Source organism: Rhinichthys klamathensis, unplaced genomic scaffold (genome assembly GCF_029890125.1).
Source record: "Rhinichthys klamathensis goyatoka isolate OS25496 unplaced genomic scaffold, OSU_Roscu_1.1 h1tg000036l_1, whole genome shotgun sequence".
In the NCBI taxonomy this organism is placed as follows: domain Eukaryota; kingdom Metazoa; phylum Chordata; class Actinopteri; order Cypriniformes; family Leuciscidae; genus Rhinichthys; species Rhinichthys klamathensis.
This window is the reverse complement of record NW_026606584.1, coordinates 7,364,366-7,385,974: the sequence shown is the minus strand read 5'-3', so window position 1 is coordinate 7,385,974 and position 21,609 is coordinate 7,364,366.

The following is a 21,609-nucleotide window of genomic DNA, read 5'->3' as shown; positions in this document are numbered from 1 at the left end:
GATGCTAGCATGATTAGCATGTTGCTAGCATGATTAGCATGTTGCTAGCATCATGCTAGCATGATTAGCATGTTGTTAGCATCATGCTAGCATCATGCTAGCATGATTAGCATGTTGTTAGCATCATGCTACCAACATGCTAGCATGATTAGCATGTTGTTAGCATGATGCTAGCAAAAATAAGCATGTTGCAAACATGTTTTAGGTAGATGCTATCATGATTAGCATATTGCTAGCATCATGCTAGCATGATTAGCATGATGCTAGCATGATGCTAGCATGGTTGCTAAGGTGTTACTAGGGGGTTGCTAGGGTATTATGGGTGGTTGCTAGGGCGTTGCTAGGCGGTTGCTAGGGTGTTCTGGGTGGTTGCTAGGGTGTTGTTAGGCGGTTGCTAGGTTGTTCTGAGTGGTTGCTAGGGTGTTGCTAGGTGGTTGCTATGGTATTCTGAGTGGTTGCTAGGGTGTTGCTAGGTGGTTGCTATGGTATTCTGGGTGGTTGCTAGGGTGTTGCTAAGCGGTTGCTAGGGTGTTCTGGGTGGTTGCTAGGGTGTTGCTAGGCGGTTGCTAGGGTGTTCTGAGTGGTTGCTAGGGTGTTGCTAGGTGGTTGCTAGGGTATTCTGGGTGGTTGCTAGGGTGTTGCTAGGCGGTTGCTAGGGTGTTCTGGGTGGTTGCTAGGGTGTTGCTAGGCGGTTGCTAGGGTGTTCTGAGTGGTTGCTAGGGTGTTGCTAGGGTGTTGCTAGGCGGTTGTTAGGGTGTTCTGGGTGGTTGCTAGGCGGTTGCTAGGGTGTTCTGGGTGGTTGCTAGGGTGTTGCTAGGGGGTTGCTAGGGTGTTTTGGGTGGTTGCTAGGGTGTTGCTAGGCGGTTGCTAGGGTGTTGTGAGTGGTTGCTAGGGTGTTGCTAGGTGGTTGCTAGGGTGTTCTGGGTGGTTGCTAGGGTGTTGCTAGGCGGTTGCTAGGGTGTTCTGAGTGGTTGCTAGGTGGTTGCTAGGGTATTCTGGGTGGTTGCTAGGTTGTTGCTAGGCGGTTGCTAGGGTATTCTGGGTGGTTGCTATGGTGTTGCTAGGCAGTTGCTAGGGTGTTTTAGGTGGTTGCTATGGTATTCTGGATGGTTGCTATGGTGTTACTAGGTGGTTGGTAGTGTTTACATTTGGTTACTATAGAGTTTTTATAATGTTCATGGCATGATTTAGCACTTAGCTAATCAATATTAGCATGTAGCTATTCACAGCTAGCATGTTTAGCATGTAGCAAGTCCTGTTTGCTAGCATGAGTCAAAAGAGCCAACCCCCATCTCTATACGATGTTCTGATGCAGAGATATTGGTCTTGCAAAACGGTTGCTAGGGTACTCTGTTTGGTTGCTAGGGAGTGGCTTGGCAGCTGCCAATCATGAAGCTCCAAAGTCAATGTGAATGTATAAACCAACCCCCATCTCTATACGATGTTCTGATGCAGAGATATAGGTCTTGCAAAATGGTTGCTAGGGTACTCCGTTTGGTTGCTAGGGAGTGGCTTGGCAGCTGCCAATCATGAAACTCCAAAGGCTGCTTGTCAGTATGAATGATATAAACCAACTCCCATGCCTCTGTGACATTCAGAATGGACGATATTCCTTTTTGGATTTTGGTTGCTAAGGTGCTCGACAATGGTTGCTAGGGCGTGGCTAGCAAGTGTTGAGGTGATTCATGATTGGCTGTTTGCTGGCCCGAGTCAAACGAGACCACCCTCATGTTTCTATGACAATTCAGTCCAGAGATATCCCTTCGATCTCTTTCAATGGAAGTCTATGGGAGTTGTTGCTAAGGTGCTCTAAATGGTTGCTAGGGCGTGGCTTGATAGCTTCACAATGATCCTGAGAGACTGATTGGTTGTCTGAGTAAAATGAGTCCGCCCCCTTGTCTCTATGACACTGTGACCCACAGCTATGTTCAATACAAAATCCCTATGTAATTTACCATAGTAGGAGAAACGCATGCATTTCATGGGCCGTCCTACACCATAGTAAGTCAATGGGGCAACTTTGGGCAGCTCCTGCCCCCCAGGGGTGCAACTTTTACCCCATTGTGTGGTATGTTCTTACAGAGTCTGTCAGCCTCTTCAAATGTGGCAAATTTCACGTTTCTGCGACATCCTCGTTCCGAGCTACGACTCGTCAAAGTTTTTCGCAATGTTAAGTCTATGGGATTTTTTTGGGCCGTTTTTCGCCCCTGGGGCGAACATCGTACCCCCGATCTCTTAGAAAAGTCATAGCACACCATTCCCGAACAGGCCGCACGTTTTGACACCTCATTCATGGGTCTGTGACAAAAACTGCGGGAGGAGTAGCGCGTCAAAAAGTGGCCAGAAGAATAAGAATAAGAAGAATAAGAATAATAAGTATGTGAGATAACAATAGTGTTGCTTCGCCATAGGCAAGCACCACTAACTAGAATGTACATTTCCAGAAGAAAATGTGAAGTGGTGCTTGCAGTGGCAAAACTCGCCGCTCGGTTGCTAGGGTGTTCTTGGAGTTTGCTATGATGATGCAAGGCAGTTGCTAGGGTGTTCTGGGTGGTTGCTATGGTGTTGCTATGCGGTTGCTAGGGTATTCTGGGTGGTTGCTAAGGTGTTTTGGGTGGTTGCTAGGCGGTTTCTAGGGTGTTCTGGGTGGTTGCTAGGGTGTTGCTAGTTTGTTGCTAGGTGGTTGCTAGGGTGTTTTGGGTGGTTGCTAGGGTGTTGCTAGGCGGTTGCTAGGGTGTTCTGGGTGGTTGCTAGGGTGTTGCTAGGCGGTTGCTAGGGTGTTCTGGGTGGTTGCTAGGGTGTTGCTAGGTGGTTGCTGGGGTGTTCTGAGTGGTTGCTAGGGTGTTGCTAGGTGGTTGCTAGGGTGTTCTGGGTGGTTGCTAGGGTGTTGCTAGGTGGTTGCTAGGGTGTTCTGGGTGGTTGCTAGGGTGTTGCTAGGTGGTTGCTAGGGTGTTCTGAGTGGTTGCTAGGGTGTTGCTAGGTGGTTGCTAGGGTGTTCTGAGTGGTTGCTAGGGTGTTGCTAGGCCGTTGCTATGGTGTTCGAGGGTGGTTGCTAGGGCGTTGCTAGGCAGTTGCTAGGGTATCCTGGGCGGTTGCTAGGCGGTTGCTAGGGTGTTCTGGGTGGTTGCTAGGCAGTTGCTAGGGTGTTTTGGGTGGTTGCTAGGCGGTTGCTAGGGCGTTGCTAGGCGGTTGCTAGGGTAATCTGGGTTGTTGCTAGGGCGTTGCTAGGCGGTTGCTAGGGTATCCTGGGTGGTTGCTAGGCGGTTGCTAGGGTGTTCTGGGTGGTTGCTAGGGCGTTGCTAGGCAGTTGCTAGGGTGTTCTGGGTGGTTGCTAGGGTGTTGCTAGAGTAATTTGGGTGGTTGCTATGGTGTTACTAGGTGGTTGGTAGTTGTCAAAGATGGTTACTGTTGAGTTTGTAGCATTTTATTGGCATGATTTAGCACTTAGCTAATCGATATTAGCATGTAGCTATTCACTGCTAGCATGTGTAGCATGTAGCAAGTCCTGTTTGCTAGCATGAGTCAAAAGACCCAACCCCCATCTCTATACGATGTTCTGATGCAGAGATGTAGGTCTTGCAAAATGGTTGCTAGGGTACTCTGTTTGGTTGCTAGGGAGTGGCTTGGCAGCTGCCAATCATGAAGCTCCAAAGTCAATGTGAATGTATAAACCAACCCCCATCTCTATACGATGTTCTGATGCAGAGATATTGGTTTTGCAAAATGGTTGCTAGGGTACTCTGTTTGGTTGCTAGGGAGTGGCTTGGCAGCTGCCAATCATGAAACTCCAAAGGCTGCTTGTCACTATGAAAGATATAAACCAACTCCCATGCCTCTGTGACATTCAGAATGGACGATATTCCTCTTTGGATTTTGGTTGCTAAGGTGCTCGACAATGGTTGCTAGGGCGTGGCTAGCAAGTGTTGAGGTGATTCATGATTGGCTGTTTGCTGGCCCGAGTCAAACGAGACCACCCTCATGTTTCTATGACAATTCAGTCCAGAGATATCCCTTCGATCTCTTTCAATGGAAGTCTATGGGAGTTGTTGCTAAGGTGCTCTAAATGGTTGCTAGGGCGTGGCTTGATAGCTTCACAATGATCCTGAGAGACTGATTGGTTGTCTGAGTAAAATGAGCCCGCCCCCTTGTCTCTATGACACTGTGATCCAGAGTTATGTTCAATATAAAAGCGGTTTCTATGGTGTAGGACGGCCCATTTCATGGGCCGTCCTACACCATAGTAAGTCAATGGGGAAACTTTGGGCAGCTCCTGCACCCCAGGGGTGCAACTTTTACCCCATTGTGTGGTATGTTCTTACAGAGCCTGTCAGCCTCTTCAAATGTGGCAAATTTCACGTTTCTGCGACATCCTCGTTCCGAGCTACGACTCGTCAAAGTTTTTCGCAATGTTAAGTCTATGGGATTTTTTTGGGCCGTTTTTCGCCCCTGGGGCGACCATCGTACCCCCGATCTCTTAGAAAAGTCATAGCACACCATTCCCGAACAGGCCGCACGTTTTGACACCTCATTCATGGGTCTGTGACAAAAACTGCGGGAGGAGTAGCGCGTCAAAAAGTGGCCAGAAGAATAATAATAAGAAGAAGAAGAAGAAGAAGAATAATAAGTATGTGAGATAACAATAGTGTTGCTTCGCCATAGGCAAGCACCACTAACTAGAATGTACATTTCCAGAAGAAAATGTGAAGTGGTGCTTGCAGTGGCAAAACTCGCCGCTCGGTTGCTAGGGTGCGGTTAGCTAGTTTTTACCAAGATGCTAGCATGATTAGCATGTTGCTAGTATCATGCTAGCATGATTAGCATGTTGTTAGCATTATGCTAGCATTATTAGCATTTTGCTAGCATGATTAGCATGTTGCTAGCATGATGCTAGCATGATGCTAGCATGATTAGCATGTTGCTAGCATGTTGCTAGCATGATGCTAGCATGATTAGCATGTTGCTAGCATAATGCTAGCATGATTAGCATGTTGTTAGCATCATGCTAGCATCATGCTAGCATGATTAGCATGTTGTTAGCATCATGCTACCAACATGCTAGCATGATTAGCATGTTGCTAGCATGATGCTAGCATGATTAGCATGTTGCTAGCATGATGCTAGCAAAAATAAGCATGTTGCAAACATGTTTTAGCTAGATGCTAGCATGATTAGCATATTGCTAGCATCATGCTAGCATGTTTAGCATTTTGCTAGCATGTTGCTAGCATGGTTGCTAAGGTGTTACTAGGTGGTTGCTAGGGTATTATGGGTGGTTGCTAGGGCGTTGCTAGGCGGTTGCTAGGGTGTTCTGGGTGGTTGCTATGGTGTTGCTATGCGGTTGCTAGGGTATTCTGGGTGGTTGCTAGGCGGTTGCTAGGGTGTTCTGGGTGGTTGCTAGGGTGTTGCTAGGGGGTTGCTAGGGTGTTCTGGTTGGTTGCTAGGGTGTTGCTAGGCGGTTGCTAGGGTGTTCTGGGTGGTTGCTAGGGTGTTGCTAGGCGGTTGCTAGGCGGTTCTGGGTGGTTGCTATGTTGTTGCTATGCGGTTGCTAGGGTATTCTGGGTGGTTGCTAAGGTGTTTTAGGTGGTTGCTAGGCGGTTGCTAGGGTGTTCTGGGTGGTTGCTAGGGTGTTCTGAGTGGTTGCTAGGGTGTTGCTAGGTGGTTGCTAGGGTATTCTGGGTGGTTGCTAGGGTGTTGCTAGGGTAGTCTGGGTGGTTGCCAGGCGGTTGCTAGGGTGTTCTGGGTGGTTGCTAGGGTGTTGCTAGGCGGTTGCTAGGGTATTCTGGGTGGTTGCTATGGTGTTGCTAGGCTGTTGCTAGGGTGTTTTGGGTGGTTGCTAGGGTGTTTTAGGTGGTTGCTATGGTATTCTGGATGGTTGCTATGGTGTTACTAGGTGGTTGGTAGTGTTCACATTTGGTTACTATAGAGTTTTTATAATGTTCATGGCATGATTTAGCACTTAGCTAATCAATATTAGCATGTAGCTATTCACAGCTAGCCTGTTTAGCATGTTGAAATTCCTGTGTGCCAGCATGAGTCAAAAGACCCAACCCCCATCTCTATACGATGTTCTGATGCAGAGATATTGGTCTTGCAAAATGGTTGCTAGGGTACTCTGTTTGGTTGCTAGGGAGTGGCTTGGCAGCTGCCAATCATGAAGCTCCAAAGTCAATGTGAATGTATAAACCAACCCCCATCTCTATACGATGTTTTGATGCAGAGATATAGGTCTTGCAAAATGGTTGCTAGGGTACTCTGTTTGGTTGCTAGGGAGTGGCTTGGCAGCTGCCTATCATGAAACTCCAAAGGCTGCTTGTCAGTATGAATGATATAAACCAACTCCCACGCCTTTGTGACATTCAGAATGGAAGATATCCCTTTTTGGATTTTGGTTGCTAAGGTGCTCGACAATGGTTGCTAGGGCGTGGCCAGTAAGTGTTGAGGTGATTCAGGATTGGCTGTTTGCTGGCCCGAGTCAAACGAGCCCACCCTCATGTTTCTATGACACTTATATCCTGAGATATCCCTTTGATCTCTTTCAATGGAAGTCTATGGAACTTGTTGCTAAGGAGCTCTAAATGGTTGCTAGGGCGTGGCTTGATAGCTTCACAATGATCCTGAGAGACTGATTGGTTGTCTGAGTAAAATGAGCCTGCCCTCTTGTCTCTATGACACTGTGATCCAGAGTTATGTTCAATACAAAAGCGGTTTCTATGGTGTAGGACGGCCCATTTCATGGGCCGTCCTACACCATAGTAAGTCAATGGGGCAACTTTGGGCCCCTCCTGCCCCTCAGGGGTGCAACTTTTACCCCATTGTGTGGTATGTTCTTACAGAGCCTGTCAGCCTCTTCAAATGTGGCAAATTTCACGTTTCTGCGACATCCTCGTTCCGAGATACGAGTCATCAAAGTTTTTCGCAATGTTAAGTCTATGGGATTTTTTTGGGCCGTTTTTCGCCCCTGGGGCGACCATCGTACCCCCGATCTCTTAGAAAAGTCATAGCACACCATTCCCGAACAGGCCGCACGTTTTGACACCTCATTCATGGGTCTGTGACAAAAACTGCGGGAGGAGTAGCGCGTCAAAAAGTGGCCAGAAGAATAATAATAACCAGAAGAAAATGTGAAGTGGTGCTTGCAGTGGCAAAACTCGCCGCTCGGTTGCTAGGGTGTTGTTGGAGTTTGCTATGATGATGCAAGGCAGTTGCTAGGGTGTTCTGGGTGGTTGCTAGGTGGTTGCTAGGGTGTTCTGAGTGGTTGCTAGGGTGTTGCTAGGTGGTTGCTAGGGTATTCTGGGTGGTTGCTAGGGTGTTGCTAGGCGGTTGCTAGGGTGTTCTGGGTGGTTGCTAGGGTGTTGCTAGGTGGTTGCTAGGGTGTTCTGAGTGGTTGCTAGGGTGTTCTGGGTGGTTGCTAGGGTATTCTGGGTGGTTGCTAGGGTATTCTGGGTGGTTGCTAGGGTGTTGCTAGGCGGTTGCTAGGGTGTTCTGGGTGGTTGCTAGGGTGTTGCTAGGCGGTTGCTAGGGTGTTCTGAGTGGTTGCTAGGGTGTTGCTAGGTGGTTGCTAGGGTATTCTGGGTGGTTGCTAGGGTGTTGCTAGGTGGTTGCTAGGGTGTTCTGTGCGGTTGCTAGGCGGTTGCTAGGGTATTCTGGGTGGTTGCTATGGTGTTGCTAGGCGGTTGCTAGGGTGTTTTGAGTGGTTGCTAGGCGGTTGCTAGGGTGTTCTGGGTGGTTGCTAGGGTGTTGCTAGGCGGTTGCTAGGGTGTTCTGGGTGGTTGCTAGGGCGTTGCTAGGGTGTTCTGGGTGGTTGCTAGGGTGTTCTGGGTGGTTGCTAGGGTGTTGCTAGGTGGTTGCTAGGGTGTTTTGAGTGGTTGCTAGGCGGTTGCTAGGGTGTTCTGGGTGGTTGCTAGGGTGTTGCTAGGCGGTTGCTAGGGTGTTCTGGGTGGTTGCTAGGGCGTTGCTAGGCAGTTGCTAGGGTGTTCTGGGTGGTTGCTAGGGTGTTGCTAGGGTAATTTGGGTGGTTGCTATGGTGTTACTAGGTGGTTGGTAGTTGTCAAAGATGGTTACTGTTGAGTTTGTAGCATTTTATTGGCATGATTTAGCACTTAGCTAATCAATATTAGCATGTAGCTATTCACTGCTAGTATGTGTAGCATGTAGCAAGTCCTGTTTGCTAGCATGAGTCAAAAGACCCAACCCCCATCTCTATACGATGTTCTGATGCAGAGATATTGGTCTTGCAAAACGGTTGCTAGGGTACTCTGTTTGGTTGCTAGGGAGTGGCTTGGCAGCTGCCAATCATGAAGCTCCAAAGTCAATGTGAATGTATAAACCAACCCCCATCTCTATACGATGTTCTGATGCAGAGATATTGGTCTTGCAAAATGGTTGCTAGGGTACTCTGTTTGGTTGCTAGGGAGTGGCTTGGCAGTTGCCAATCATGAAACTCCAAAGGCTTCTTGTCACTATGAATGATATAAACCAACTCCCACGCCTTTGTGACATTCAGAATGGAAGATATCCCTCATTGGATTTTGGTTGCTAAGGTGCTCGACAATGGTTGCTAGGGCGTGGCTAGGAAGTGTTGAGGTGATTCATGATTGGCTGTTTGCTGCCCCGAGTCAAACGAGACCACCCTCATGTTTCTATGACAATTCAGTCCAGAGATATCCCTTCGATCTCTTTCAATGGAAGTCTATGGGAGTTGTTGCTAAGGTGCTCTAAATGGTTGCTAGGGCGTGGCTTGATAGCTTCACAATGATCCTGAGAGACTGATTGGTTGTCTGAGTAAAATGAGCCCGCCCCCTTGTCTCTATGACACTGTGATCCAGAGTTATGTTCAATATAAAAGCGGTTTCTATGGTGTAGGACGGCCCATTTCATGGGCCGTCCTACACCATAGTAAGTCAATGGGGAAACTTTGGGCAGCTCCTGCCCCCCAGGGGTGCAACTTTTACCCCATTGTGTGGTATGTTCTTACAGAGTCTGTCAGCCTCTTCAAATGTGGCAAATTTCACGTTTCTGCGAAATTCACACTCTGAGCTATGACTCGTCAAAGTTTTTCGCAATGTTAAGTCTATGGGATTTTTTTGGGCCGTTTTTCGCCCCTGGGGCGACCATCGTACCCCCGATCTCTTAGAAAAGTCATAGCACACCATTCCCGAACAGGCCGCACGTTTTGACACCTCATTCATGGGTCTGTGACAAAAACTGCGGGAGGAGTAGCGCGTCAAAAAGTGGCCAGAAGAATAATAATAAGAAGAACTAGAATGTACATTTCCAGAAGAAAATGTGAAGTGGTGCTTGCAGTGGCAAAACTCGCTGCTCGGTTGCTACGGTGTGGTAAATGATTGCATACGAGCAAAGAGCCATGTCTGTACGATATTGTGGTGCTGAGATATGGCTTATTCATGTGTTTGTATGGTTACTAGGGTTCCCTATATGGTTGCTATGGTGTGCTTATAGAGTTTATGAGATGATATTTAAAGACTAGTTGACTGTCTGAGTCAAAAAAGGCAAACTCCATGTTTCCTCTATTTTCTGGAGCTGAGATATGGCTTGAATATGTTGTTTTATAGTTGCTAGGGTGGCATAAGTGGTTGCTAGGGCGGGAATATGAAGTTATTATGTCACTACTTATTGGCTGCTTGATAGGCCGAGTCAAAAGAGCCCAACCCCAAGTCTCTGTGACCTTCTAGTCAAAAGATATGATCTCACAAATGTTGTCCCAATGTTAAGTCTATGGGAATTTTTTCGTCCGATTTATCGGCTGCTGAACGAACATGGTACAACCGATCACTTAGAAAAGTCATAGCACACCTCTCCTCAATGAGCCGGTCGATTTGACACCTCATTCATGGGTCTACGACAAAAAATGCGGGAGGAGTAGCGTGCCGAAGTTTTGTCTTGGTGAATAGTAATCACAATACTAGATGCTAGCATGATTAGCATGTTGCTAGCATCATGCTAGCATGATTAGCATGTTGCTAGCATCATGCTAGCATGATTAGCATGTTGCTAGCATTATGCTAGCATGATTAGCATGTTGCTAGCATCATGCTAGCATTATTAGCATGTTTCTAGCATCATGCTAGCATGATTAGCATGTTGCTAGCATCATGCTAGCATGATTGGCATGTTGCTAGCATAATGTTAGCATGATTAGCATGTTTCTAGCATCATGCTAGCATGATTAGCATGTTTCTAGCATCATGCTAGCATGATTAGCATGTTGCTAGCATCATGCTAGCATGATTAGCATGTTGCTAGCATCATGCTAGCATGATTAGCATGTTTGTAGCTAGATGCTAGCATGATTAGCATGTTGCTAGCATCATGCTAGCATGATTAGCATGTTTCTAGCATCATGCTAGCATGATTAGCATGTTGCTAGCATCATGCTAGCATGATAAGCATGTTTCTAGCATCATGCTAGCATGATTAGCATGTTGCTAGCATCATGCTAGCATGATTAGCATGTTGCTAGCATCATGCTAGCATGATTAGCATGTTGCTAGCATCATGCTAGCATGATTAGCATGTTGCTAGCATCATGCTAGCATGATTAGCATGTTTGTTAGCATGTTTGTAGTTAGATGCTAGCATGATTAGCATGTTGCTAGCATCATGTTAGCATGATTAGCATGTTGCTAGCATCATGCTAGCATGATTAGCATGTTGCTAGCATCATGCTAGCATTATTAGCATGTTGCTAGCATCATGCTAGCATGATTAGCATGTTGCTAGCATCATGTTAGCATGATTAGCATGTTGCTAGCATCATGCTAGCATGATTAGCATGTTTGCTAGCATGTTTGTAGCCAGATACTAGCAAGATTAGCATGTTGCTAGCATCATTTAGCACTTAACTAATCGATATTAGCATGTAGCTATTCACAGCTAGCATGTTTAGCATGTTGAAAGTCCTGTGTGTTAACATGAGTCAAAAGACCCAACCCCCATCGCGATACAATGTTCTGATGCTGAGATATAGCTGTTACAAAATGGTTGCTAGGGTACTCTGTTTGGTTGCTAGGGAGTGGCTTGGCAGCTGCCAATCATGAAACTCCAAAGGCTGCTTGTCAGTATGAATGATATAAACCAACCCCCATCGCGATACAATGTTCTGATGCTGAGATATAGCTGTTACAAAATGGTTGCTTGGGTACTATGTTTGGTTGCTAGGGAGTGGCTTGGCAGCTGCCAATCATGAAACTCCAAAGGCTGCTTGTCAGTATAAATGATATAAACCAACTCCCATGCCTCTGTGACATTCAGAATGGAAGATATCCCTCTTTGGATTTTGGTTGCTAAGGTGCTCGACAATGGTTGCTAGGGCGTGGCTAGGAAGTGTTGAGGTCATTCATGATTGGCTGTTTGCTACCCCGAGTCAAACGAGACCACCCTCGTGTTTCTATGACACTTCTATCCGGAGATATCCCTTCCATCTCTTTCAATGGAAGTCTATGGAACTTGTTGCTAAGGTGCTCTAAATGGTTGCTAGGGCGTGGCTTAAAAGCTTAACAATGATCCTGAGAGACTGATTGGTCATCTGAGTAAAATGAGCCCGCCCCTTTGTCTCTACGACACTGTGATCCAGAGTTATGTTCAATATAAAAGCGGTTTCTATGGTGTAGGACGGCCCATTTCATGGGCCGTCCTACACCATAGTAAGTCAATGGGGCAAATTTGGGCAGCTCCTGCCCCACAGGGGTGCAACTTTTACCCCATTGTGTGGTATATTCTTACAGAGCCTGTCAGCCTCTTCAAATGTGGTAAATTACACGTTTCTGCGACATCCTCGTTCCGAGCTACGACTCGTCAAAGTTTGACGCAATGTTAAGTCTATGGGATTTTTCGGCCGGTTTTTCGCCCCTGGGGCGAACATCGTACCCCCGATCCCTTATAAAAGTCATAGCACACCATTCCCGAACAGGCCGCACGTTTTGACACCTCATTCATGGGTCTGTGACAAAAACTGCGGGAGGAGTAGCGCGTCAAACTTTGTCCAGAATAATAATAATAAAAACTAGAATGTACATTTCCAGAAGAAAATGTGAAGTGGTGCTTGCAGTGGCAAAACTCACCGCTCGGTTGCTAGAGTGTTGTACATGATTGCATACGAGCCAACAACCATGTCTGTACGATATTGTGGAGCTGAGATATGGCTTATTCATGTGTTTGTATGGTTACTAGGGTACCCTATATGGTTGCTATGGTGTGCTTATACAGTTTATGAGATGATATTTAAAGACTAGTTGACAGTCTGAGTCAAAAAAGCCAAACTCCATGTTTCTTCTATATTCTGGAGCTAAAATATGGCTTGTAAATGTAGTTTTATGGTTGCTAGGGTGCCCTAAGTGGTTGCTAGGGCGCGAATATGAAGTTATTACGTCACTACTTATTGGCTGCTTGATAGGCCGAGTTAAAAGAGCCTAACCCCAAGTCTCTATGACCTTCTGGTGAAAAGATGTGATATAACAAATGTTGTGCCAATGTTAAGTCTATGGGACTTTTTTCGGCCGATTTATCGCCCGCCAAACGAACATCGTACAACCGATCGCTTAGAAAAGACATAGCACACCTCTCCTCAATGAACCGGTCGATTTGACACCTCATTCATGGGTCTACGACAAAACGTGCGGGAGGAGTAGCGTGCCGAAGTTTTATCTGGGTGAATAGTAATCACAATACTAGAATGTACATTTCCAGAAGAAAATGTGAAGTGGTGCTTGCAGTGGCAAAACTCGCCGCTCGGTTGCTAGGTTGTTGTACATGATTGCATACGAGCCAACAACCATGTCTGTACGATTTTGTGGAGCTGAGATATGGCTTATTCATGTGTTTGTATGGTTACTAGGGTACCCTATATGGTTGCTATGGTGTGCTTATACAGTTTATAAGATGATATTTAAAGAGCAGTTGACAGTCTGAGTCAAAAAAGGCAAACTCCATGTTTCTACTATTTTCTAGAGCGGAGATATGGCTTGAATATGTTGTTTTATGGTTACTAGGCTGCCCTAAGTGGTTGCTAGGGCACGAATATGAAGTTATTATGTCACTACTTATTGGCTGCTTGATAGGCCGAGTCAAAAGAGCCCAACCCCAAGTCTCTATGACCTTCTGGTCAAAAGATATGATATAACAAATTTTGTGCCAATGTTAAGTCTATGGGACTTTTTTCAGCTAATTTATCGCCCGCCGGACGAACATCGTACAAACGATTGCTTAGAAAAGACATAGCACACCTCTCCTCAATGAACCGATCGATTTGACACCTCATTCATGGGTCTACGAAAAAACGTGCGGGAGGAGTAGCGTGCCAAAGTTTTATCTAGGTGAATAGTAATCACAACACTAGAATGTACATTTCCGGAAGAAAATGTGAAGTGGTGCTTGCAGTGGCAAAACTCGCCGCTCGGTTGCTAGGGTGCGGTTAGCTAGTTTTTACCAAGATGCTAGCATGATTAGCATGTTGCTAGTATCATGCTAGCATGATTAGCATGTTGTTAGCATTATGCTAGCATTATTAGCATTTTGCTAGCATGATTAGCATGTTGCTAGCATGATGCTAGCATGATGCTAGCATGATTAGCATGATGCTAGCATGATTAGCATGTTGCTAGCATGTTGCTAGCATGATGCTAGCATGATTAGCCTGTTGCTAGCATAATGCTAGCATGATTAGCATGTTGTTAGCATCATGCTAGCATCATGCTAGCATGATTAGCATGTTGTTAGCATCATGCTACCAAAATGCTAGCATGATTAGCATGTTGCTAGCATGATGCTAGCATGATTAGCATGTTGCTAGCATGATGCTAGCAAAAATAAGCATGTTGCAAACATGTTTTAGCTAGATGCTAGCATGATTAGCATATTGCTAGCATCATGCTAGCATGTTTAGCATGTTGCTAGCATGTTGCTAGCATGGTTGCTAAGGTGTTACTAGGTGGTTGCTAGGGTATTATGGGTGGTTGCTAGGGCGTTGCTAGGCGGTTGCTAGGGTGTTCTGGGTGGTTGCTATGGTCTTGCTATGCGGTTGCTAGGGTATTCTGGGTGGTTGCTAGGCGGTTGCGAGGGTGTTCTGGGTGGTTGCTAGGGTGTTGCTAGGGGGTTGCTAGGGTGTTCTGGTTGGTTGCTAGGGTGTTGCTAGGCGGTTGCTAGGGTGTTCTGGGTGGTTGCTAGGGTGTTGCTAGGCGGTTGCTAGGCGGTTCTGGGTGGTTGCTATGTTGTTGCTATGCGGTTGCTAGGGTATTCTGGGTGGTTGCTAAGGTGTTTTGGGTGGTTGCTAGGCGGTTGCTAGGGTGTTCTGGGTGGTTGCTAGGGTGTTGCTAGGGGTTGCTAGGGTGTTTTGGGTGGTTGCTAGGGTGTTGCTAGGCGGTTGCTAGGGTGTTCTGGGTGGTTGCTAAGGTGTTTTAGGTGGTTGCTAGGCGGTTTCTAGGGTGTTCTGGGTGGTTGCTAGGGTGTTGCTAGGGGGTTGCTAGGGTGTTGCTAGGTGGTTGCTAGGGTATTCTGGGTGGTTGCTAGGGTGTTGCTAGGCGGTTGCTAGGGTCTTCTGGGTGGTTGCTAGGGTGTTGCTAGGCGGTTGCTAGGGCGTTCTGGGTGGTTGCTAGGGTGTTGCTAGGCGGTTGCTAGGGTGTTCTGAGTGGTTGCTAGGGTGTTTTAGGTGGTTGCTATGGTATTCTGGATGGTTGCTATGGTGTTACTAGGTGGTTGGTAGTGTTCACATTTGGTTACTATAGAGTTTTTATAATGTTCATGGCATGATTTAGCACTTAGCTAATCAATATTAGCATGTAGCTATTCACAGCTAGCATGTTTAGCATGTTGAAAGTCCTGTGTGCTAGCATGAGTCAAAAGACCCAAACCCCATCTCTATACGATGTTCTGATGCAGAGAAGTAGGTCTTGCAAAATGGTTGCTAGGGTACTCTGTTTGGTTGCTAGGGAGTGGCTTGGCAGCTGCCAATGATGAAACTCCAAAGGCTGCTTGTCAGTATGAATTATATAAACCAACCCCCATCTCTATACGATGTTCTGATATAGAGATGTAGGTCTTGCAAAATGGTTGCTAGGGTACTCTGTTTGGTTGCTAGGGAGTGGCTTGGCAGCTGCCAATCATGAAACTCCAAAGGCTGCTTGTCAGTATGAATGATATAAACCAACTCCCACGCCTTTGTGACATTCAGAATGGAAGATATTCCTCATTGGATTTTGGTTGCTAAGGTGCTTGACAATGGTTGCTAGGGAGGGGTTAGGATGTGTTGAGGTGATTCAGGATTGGCTGTTTACTGCCCCGAGTGAAACGAGCCCACCCTCACGTTTCTATGACTCTTATATCCTGAGATATCCCTTTGATCTGTTTCAATGGAAGTCTATGGAACTTGTTGCTAAGGAGCTCTAAATGGTTGCTAGGGCGTGGCTTGACAGCTTCACAATGATCCTGAGAGACTGATTGGTTGTCTGAGTAAAATGAGCCCGCCCCTTTGTCTCTACGACACTGTGATCCAGAGTTATGTTCAATATAAAAGCGGTTTCTATGGTGTAGGACGGCCCATTTCATGGGCCGTCCTACACCATAGTAAGTCAATGGGGAAACTTTGGGCAGCTCCTGCACCCCAGGGGTGCAACTTTTACCCCATTGTGTGGTATGTTCTTACAGAGCCTGTCAGCCTCTTCAAATGTGGTAAATTACACGTTTCTGCGACATCCTCGTTCCGAGCTACGACTCGTCAAAGTTTGACGCAATGTTAAGTCTATGGGATTTTTCGGCCGGTTTTTCGCCCCTGGGGCGAACATCGTACCCCCGATCCCTTATAAAAGTCATAGCACACCATTCCCGAACAGGCCGCACGTTTTGACGCCTCATTCGTGGGTCTGTGACAAAAACTGCGGGAGGAGTAGCGCGTCAAAAAGTGGCCAGAAGAATAATAAGAATAAGAATAAGAATAATAAGTATGCACAATAACACTAGTGTTGCTTTGCCATAGGCAAGCACCACTAACTAGAATGTACATTTCCAGAAGAAAATGTGAAGTGGTGCTTGCAGTGGCAAAACTCGCCGCTCGGTTGCTAGGTTGTTGTACATGATTGCATACGAGCCAACAACCATGTCTGTACGATATTGTGGAGCTGAGATATGGCTTATACATGTGTTTGTATGGTTACTAGGGTACCCTATATGGTTGCTATGGTGTGCTTATACAGTTTATAAGATGATATTTAAAGACTAGTTGAAAGTCTGAGTCAAAAAAGGCAAACTCCATGTTTCTTCTATTTTCTGGAGCTGAGATATGGCTTGAATATGTTGTTTTATGGTTGCTAGGCTGCCCTAAGTGGTTGCTAGGGCGCGAATATGAAGTTATTATGTCACTACTTATTGGCCGCTTGATAGGGCGAGTCAAAAGAGCCCAACCCCAAGTCTCTATGACCTTCTGGTCAAAAGATATGATCTCTCAAATTTTGTGCCAATGTTAAGTCTATGGGACTTTTTTCGGCTAATTTTTCGTCCGCCGGACGAACATCGTACAGCCGATCGCTTAGAAAAGACATAGCACACCTCTCCTCAATGAACCGGTCGATTTGATACCTCATTCATGGGTCTACGAGAAAAGGTGCGGGAGGAGTAGCGTGCCGAAGTTTTGTCTAGGTGAATAGTAATCACAATACTAGAATGTACATTTCCAGAAGAAAATGTGAAGTGGTGCTTGCAGTGGCAAAACTCGCCGCTCGGTTGCTAGGGTGTTCTTGGAGTTTGCTATGATGATGCAAGGCAGTTGCTAGGGTGTTCTGGGTGGTTGCTATGGTGTTGCTATGCGGTTGCTAGGGTATTCTGGGTGGTTGCTAAGGTGTTTTGGGTGGTTGCTAGGCGGTTTCTAGGGTGTTCTGGGTGGTTGCTAGGGTGTTGCTAGGGTGTTGCTAGGTGGTTGCTAGGATGTTTTGGGTGGTTGCTAGGGTGTTGCTAGGCGGTTGCTAGGGTGTTCTGGGTGGTTGCTAGGGTGTTGCTAGGTGGTTGCTAGGGTGTTCTGAGTGGTTGCTAGGGTGTTGCTAGGTTGTTGCTAGGGTATTCTGGGTGGTTGCTAGGGTGTTGCTAGGTGGTTGCTAGGGTGTTCTGGGTGGTTGCTAGGGTGTTGCTAGGTGGTTGCTAGGGTGTTCTGAGTGGTTCCTAGGGTGTTGCTAGGTGGTTGCTAGGGTGTTCTGAGTGGTTGCTAGGGTGTTGCTAGGCCGTTGCTATGGTGTTCGAGGGTGGTTGCTAGGGCGTTGCTAGGCAGTTGCTAGGGTATCCTGGGCGGTTGCTAGGCGGTTGCTAGGGTGTTCTGGGTGGTTGCTAGGCAGTTGCTAGGGTGTTCTGGGTGGTTGCTAGGCGGTTGCTAGGGCGTTGCTAGGCGGTTGCTAGGGTAATCTGGGTTGTTGCTAGGGCGTTGCTAGGTGGTTGCTAGGGTATCCTGGGTGGTTGCTAGGCGGTTGCTAGGGTGTTCTGGGTGGTTGCTAGGGCGTTGCTAGGCAGTTGCTAGGGTGTTCTGGGTGGTTGCTAGGGTGTTGCTAGGGTAATTTGGGTGGTTGCTATGGTGTTACTAGGTGGTTGGTAGTTGTCAAAGATGGTTACTGTTGAGTTTGTAGCATTTTATTGGCATGATTTAGCACTTAGCTAATCAATATTAGCATGTAGCTATTCACTGCTAGCATGTGTAGCATGTAGCAAGTCCTGTTTGCTAGCATGAGTCAAAAGAGCCAACCCCCATCTCTATACGATGTTCTGATGCAGAGATATTGGTCTTGCAAAACGGTTGCTAGGGTACTCTGTTTGGTTGCTAGGGAGTGGCTTGGCAGCTGCCAATCATGAAGCTCCAAAGTCAATGTGAATGTATAAACCAACCCCCATCTCTATACGATGTTCTGATGCAGAGATATTGGTTTTGCAAAATGGTTGCTAGGGTACTCTGTTTGGTTGCTAGGGAGTGGCTTGGCAGCTGCCAATCATGAAACTCCAAAGGCTGCTTGTCACTATGAAAGATATAAACCAACTCCCATGCCTCTGTGACATTCAGAATGGACGATATTCCTCTTTATATTTTGGTTGCTAAGGTGCTCGACAATGGTTGCTAGGGCGTGGCTAGCAAGTGTTGAGGTGATTCATGATTGGCTGTTTGCTGGCCCGAGTCAAACGAGACCACCCTCATGTTTCTATGACAATTCAGTCCAGAGATATCCCTTCGATCTCTTTCAATGGAAGTCTATGGGAGTTGTTGCTAAGGTGCTCTAAATGGTTGCTAGGGCGTGGCTTGATAGCTTCACAATGATCCTGAGAGACTGATTGGTTGTCTGAGTAAAATGAGCCCGCCCCCTTGTCTCTATGACACTGTGATCCAGAGTTATGTTCAATATAAAAGCGGTTTCTATGGTGTAGGACGGCCCATTTCATGGGCCGTCCTACACCATAGTAAGTCAATGGGGAAACTTTGGGCAGCTCCTGCACCCCAGGGGTGCAACTTTTACCCCATTGTGTGGTATGTTCTTACAGAGCCTGTCAGCCTCTTCAAATGTGGTAAATTACACATTTCTGCGACATCCTCGTTCCGAGCTACGACTCGTCAAAGTTTTTCGCAATGTTAAGTCTATGGGATTTTTTTGGGCCGTTTTTCGCCCCTGGGGCGACCATCGTACCCCCGATCTCTTAGAAAAGTCATAGCACACCATTCCCGAACAGGCCGCACGTTTTGACACCTCATTCATGGGTCTGTGACAAAAACTGCGGGAGGAGTAGCGCGTCAAAAAGTGGCCAGAAGAATAAGAAGAATAAGAATAATAAGTATGTGAGATAACAATAGTGTTGCTTCGCCATAGGCAAGCACCACTAACTAGAATGTACATTTCCAGAAGAAAATGTGAAGTGGTGCTTGCAGTGGCAAAACTCGCCGCTCGGTTGCTAGGGTGTGGTAAATGATTGCATACCAGCCAACAACCATGTCTGTACGATGTTCAAGTGCTGAGATATGGCTTATTCATGTGTTTGTATGGTTACTTGGGTACCCTATATGGTTGCTATGGTGTACTTATACAGTTTATGAGGGGATATTTAAAGACTAGTTGACAGTCTGAGTCAAAAAAGGCAAACTCCATGTTTCTTCTATTTTCTGGAGCTGAGATATGGCTTGAATATGTTGTTTTAAGGTTGCTAGGCTGCCCTAAGTGGTTGCTAGGGCACGAATATGAAGTTATTATGTCTCTACTTATTGGCTGCTTGATAGGTCGAGTCAAAAGAGCCCAACCCCAAGTCTCTATGACGTTCTGGTCAAAAGATATGATATAACAAATTTTGTGCCAATGTTAAGTCTATGGGACTTTTTTCGGATAATTTATCGCCCGCCGGACGAACATCGTAAAACCGATCGCTTAGAAAAGTCATAGCACACCTCTCCTCAATGAACCGGTCGATTTGACACATCATTCATGGGTCTACGACAAAAGGTGCGGGAGGAGTAGCGTGCCGAAGTTTTGTCTAGGTGAATAGTAATCACAACACTAGAATGTACATTTCCAGAAGAAAATGTGAAGTGGTGCTTGCAGTGGCAAAACTCGCCGCTCGGTTGCTAGGGTGCGGTGACCTAGTTTTTACCAAGATGCTAGCATGATTAGCATGTTGCTAGTATCATGCTAGCATGATTAGCATGTTGTTAGCATTATGCTAGCATTATTAGCATGTTGCTAGCATGATTAGCATGTTGCTAGCATCATGCTAGCATGATTAGCATATTGCTAGCATGTTGCTAGCATGATGCTAGCATGATTAGCATGTTGTTAGCATGTTGCTAGCATGATGCTGGCATGATTAGCATGTTGCTACCAACATGCTAGCATGATTAGCATGTTGCTAGCATGATGCTAGCAAAAATAAGCATGTTGCAAACATGTTTTAGCTAGATGCTAGCATGATTAGCATATTGCTAGCATCATGCTAGCATGTTTAGCATGTTGCTAGCATGGTTGCTAAGGTTTTACTAGGTGGTTGCTAGGGTATTATGGGTGGTTGCTAGGGCGTTGCCAGGCGGTTGCTAGGGTGTTCTGGGTGGTTGCTATGGTGTTGCTAGGCGGTTGCTAGGGTATTCTGGGTGGTTGCCAGGGTGTTTTGGGTGGTTGCTAGGTGGTTGCTAGGGTGTTTTGGGTGGTTGCTAGGGCGTTGCTAGGTGGTTGCTAGGGTGTTCTGGGGGGTTGCTATGCGGTTGCTAGGGCGTTGCTAGGCGGTTGCTAAGGTAATGTGGTTGGTTGCTAGGGCATTGCTAGGTGGTTGCTATGGTGTCCTGGGTGGTTGCTAGGCGGTTGCTAGGGTGTTCTGGTGGTTGCTAGGGCGTTGCTAGGCAGTTGCTAGGGTGTTGCTAGGGTAATCTGGGTGGTTGCTATGGTGTTACTAGGTGGTTGGTAGTTGTCAAAGATGGTTACTGTTGAGTTTGTAGCATTTTATTGGCATGATTTAGCACTTAGCTAATCAATGTTAGCATGTAGCTATTCACTGCTAGCATGTGTAGGATGTAGCAAGTCCTGTTTGCTAGCATGAGTCAAAAGAGCCAACCCCCATCTCTATACGATGTTCTGATACAGAGATATAGGTCTTGCAAAACGGTTGCTAGGGTACTCTGTTTGGTTGGTAGGGAGTGGCTTGGCAGCTGCCAATCATGAAGCTCCAAAGTGAATGTGAATGTATAAACCAACCCCCATCTCTATACGATGTTTTAAAGCAGACATATAGGTCTTGCAAAATGGTTGCTAGGGTACTCTGTTTGGTTGCTAGGGAGTGGCTTGGCAGCTGCCAATCATGAAGCTCCAAAGGCTGCTTGTCAGTATAAATGATATAAACCAACTCCCATGCCTCTGTGACATTCAGAATGGAAGATATCCCTGTTTGGATTTTGGTTGCTAAGGTGCTCGACAATGGTTGCTAGGGCGTGGCCAGTAAGTGTTGAGGTGATTCAGGATTGGCTGTTTGCTGGCCCGAGTGAAACGAGCCCACCCTCATGTTTCTATGACACTTATATCCTGAGATATCCCTTTGATCTGTTTCAATGGAAGTCTATGGAACTTGTTGCTAAGGAGCTCTAAATGGTTGCTAGGGCGTGGCTTGATAGCTTCACAATGATCCTGAGAGACTGATTGGCTGTCTGAGTAAAATGAGCCCGCCCCTTTGTCTCTATGACACTGTGATCCAGAGTTATGTTCAATACAAAATCCCAATGCAATTTACCATAGTAGGAAAAACACATGCATTTCATGGGCCGTCCTACACCATAGTAAGTCAATGGGGCAACTTTGGGCCCCTCCTGCCCCTCAGGGGTGCAACTTTTACCCCATTGTGTGGTATGTTCTTACAGAGCCTGTCAGCCTCTTCAAATGTGGCAAATTTCACGTTTCTGCGACATCCTCGTTCCGAGCTACGACTCGTCAAAGTTTTTCGCAATGTTAAGTCTATGGGATTTTTTTGGGCCGTTTTTCGCCCCTGGGGCGACCATCGTACCCCCGATCTCTTAGAAAAGTCATAGCACACCATTCCCGAACAGGCCGCACGTTTTGACACCTCATTCATGGGTCTGTGACAAAAACTGCGGGAGGAGTAGCGCGTCAA